Here is a 3762-nt window from a genome sequence, read left to right as displayed (position 1 = left end):
ATACCAAGCCAGAGGATCCTAAAGAACCATGGATTGAAGCAGTCACAGGAACCTGGGAAAAAGAAGACTCTACTTTGGTCTTCTTCCGAGTCCTTGAAACCAAAGGTTCCCTGACATCCTTGCATTCCTGAGATGCCAAGTGTGCTTGAGATTTCCCAGTTTTTCTTCTTTTCGCCTCAGAACCTATCTCCACACCCCCTGTACTTTCGCCAACATCAATAGCTTTCATTTTCTTCAGCCTGATGTCCTTACCTTTACTCGGAGCAGTGGCAGCACTTATTGTCTCCATTGCACCTTTCTTGATGGGCACTCTAGAAGAAGCGCCAATAATGAGACTTTCACCCAGCCAAGTCTCAGGAAAGTCCTGTCCATAAGCCACCCAACCTCCCCTGGAGGCATGCCACTCTGCGAACCCAGTCTTGCTGCTTGCAGCAGCAAAAACAATCCCAACAGTAGAAAGGGATAAACGTCTATTAGATGTCGGAGCAGAAACAATGCTAGGATTCGGGGCTTCCCGAACTGTACCAGAGCCAACATAATCAACAAAAAACTTTTGTACTCTTCTCCAATAACTGGTATAGCCGCTAGAAGCAAAGACTCCTCTCTGGGAGTTAGGAATTGCAAATTGGGGGCTCCTCCGTGACCAATAAGAAAAGGCCTGCAGCCTCAGGAAAGGATCCAAGGAAGGAAGGGATGGCACCACGTCCTTAAAGATTGGAGGGATGTCTTGGTCAAAACCAAATTGTCGGAGCACCCGGTGTGTTGAATAATGAGTATATTTTGCGCCACTTGAAGAAGGCACAGGAAGCCAGGAGGGGCTAATGCAGGTAAGATAAGCCAGACTGCCCTCATCACCACGGCGCAAGTCAAAGGTATTGCCTGTAGAAGATAAAAAAGAAGACAACACAGAATCACACGCGAAGCCAGGACCAAACTCATGAGGGGATCTCCAATGTAAGCTCCCTGCTTGATCAAACAACTCCACAAGATTAAGGCCACCGCCTTTCAAGCTAATCCAAAGAAAAATGATGGGAAAGGCATCGGTAGAATTGCCACAAAGACCCTTCACTATGTCGGGGGATCCTTGGAACTTGTCCTTCACAAATTTCAAATTCCTGCACTTGGCCAAAGTAGCTGCAGAACGGTCCCACATGAAAATCTGAAGAATGGCACTGTGAAGAGATGAAGTGATCACGTAACAAGAATCACCCTCAGTCTCATCTCCATAGAGCTGGTCCAATTGAGAATAAACATGACCCAAAAACAGAGGGGCCAAAGGATACTGGGTGCCTCGAGCCAACTTGATTGCCAACGGAAAAAACGAAGACTTAACTCCGTACCCAGGGAACTCACTAAACAAAAACTTACTAAGCCAAAAAGCCAGAAAACCGGCCCACCTCACTTCCTTATCCTTCTCACGAGAAAGGGTCATCACCCATCTCCCCATCCTAGCCGGCTTACCACCAGAAGAGGCAGCGCGACCACCAAAATGACCAAACAATTTATCCTCTACCACGAGATCCTCACCAGAAAGGCTAATATCAAACGGGCTCTCTTCACCAAACACCGGGAGTAGGAAGTTATTAACCACATCTTCCAAGGTGATCGTCAATTCACCAGCAGAAAAGAAAAAAGTATAAAGAGAAGGGCACCAACGACGTACCAGATGCCTGAGCCCTTTGGCGTCTCTGAAGCCCTCAAGGTTTCTAGAAATAGCCACTGCCTTTAGGATACCGGCGCGCTCCAAGCGACCCACAAATTCAGCATCAGACAGTTCCTTGTCTACCCATATAGGCCAGCCCTAAATCTTTCCTGGAACAAAATCAAAGAAAATAGGAACCGCTTCTCGGATTCCTTGCCTAATCTGGAGATCGAAAATCTCTCTAGGGTCAGGAACCTGGGCGGAACCAGCGAAACCCGCTTGGCCAGAAAACATCCAAACATGAGGGGATGGAGGAGCCTCACCATGAGATATATGAGGGAAAAACAAACTGGGGGAATACCAAGGATCTCGTAAAGGGAAGGCTGGACGTTCGGTAACCTCATGAGAATTACTCGGAGCAGAACCAGAAGAACCTTCACCCTCAGAAGGACTGGGAGTACGCTCTCTCCTCTTTCGGGAAGAAGAAGAAGCCATCGGAACAACACGTACAATGAGAAGAAAGGAGATTGAAAGTGCGAAAAGGGGAAGACCAGAGTAACAGAGAAGAAGAGAAACTCAAAGAATGAAAAAAGCTCAGAGAAGCAAAGTGATAAGATGAAACGGCTACAATAAAGGCGCAAGTAGCAGTTGGGGAAAACAGTTTATGGAAAGACGCGCCAGTTGCAAAAAAATTTAATTTGAAGAAGGGATTAATCAGCAGTTATTAATGAGAAGCAACGGCAAACGAGAAAAGTGGGTAGAGGAGTTTTACCTCAAATACTCAACTGCCACGTCCCGTGTAAAGAGGAAGCTGCAAAAAGTAATAATTATAAGAGAACGCAACACGCAAAAAGGAGGTAACCAAAAGCAGCAGAAAGGGGCCGGGATCCCGAGTAAAAAGGGAAGGGAACCAATAGAAGTAGAGAAAAAGGGGATCTCACGAAAATCTTAGGAAACCTAAATCACTCACGCGTGGGCTTCAGGCAACCCACGAGCTCGGGGGGCTAAATGTTGAGGTCTGAAAAAGATCATAGTAAAATAAGCCCAAGAAGAATAAATTAAGCCCAAAAAGAATGAGTTAAGCCCAGAAGGAAAACTCAAGCTAAGTCCAAAGGAATTATACAGGAGACCCATGAGGGAATAAAAGAAAGGCCCAGAGGATCCCGAAGCACAGAAAAGAGAAGCATCCAAAGAAAAAAAAAAAAGAGAAGACCACGGCAAAGTATAAGAAGCAAGAATCCTCAAGAACCATCAATAGGCGCGGATCCCTTCAGGCACAAAGAAAAAAGGAGGACTGGGACAACTCGATAGAAAGAAGACAAAAAAAGAAAACAAGAAAACAAAAGTAAAAAAGAACGCGAGCGACCTCTCATGGCACAGACAGAAGAGGCCTCGGGGAACCAAGACAGGGAAGAAGAATGATAACAAACGATTTTTAAAAAGGCAGAACAGGATTCCGCCCAAATAGGAAAGAAAAGGAAAAGTAGAAGGCGCCAGAAGTGGGGATGCCGAGAAGGGCATACCTCAGCACTCCCCAAAGAAGATGGCCAACCAGAAGCTTTCAAAAGAATCAGAACTGAGAGAAGGAAAGAATGAGAAGAAACGGAAAAGGGACTTACCGAGACAATAGGGACAAGACATACTCTGTTCGCAAAAGAGCAAAACAGGGGAACCAATGGTTCCCCGGGAAGCCCAGAAAACTCCATTATAAAAGGAGGGGATGGGTTGTGAAGAAGGGAGAGCGAAAAAGTGAGAAAGAAAGAAGAAATTCTCTAGAAAAAGAACTATCAGAAAAAATCAAGAATGAAGAGAAAATATTAAGGGAAAACAAAATATTGCTTCCCGGTATCCTGTAAAAGCCACTACTGCACATACTCGGATTCAACGAGAATCAAACTTTGCAAGTTTTGAAGGCTGAAATAGTCATTCAAGACTGCAATTTTTGAGCTTGATTGAACCTTGTAGCACGTCCTAGTGAGCTTTCTGTAATCAAACAGATAATGTATTAATGAAACTTTGCTTCATATTTCACAGGATCCCCACAGCACTAATTTTTATCGCTTAGTTAATCCTGTTTCTTTCCTCCTGAATTTACCTTGTTAATTTTTGGCATTCTACGA

The sequence above is a fragment of the Quercus robur genome, chromosome 7 (assembly GCF_932294415.1).
Source record: "Quercus robur chromosome 7, dhQueRobu3.1, whole genome shotgun sequence".
In the NCBI taxonomy this organism is placed as follows: domain Eukaryota; kingdom Viridiplantae; phylum Streptophyta; class Magnoliopsida; order Fagales; family Fagaceae; genus Quercus; species Quercus robur.
Note: the sequence above shows the minus strand (reverse complement) of the source record.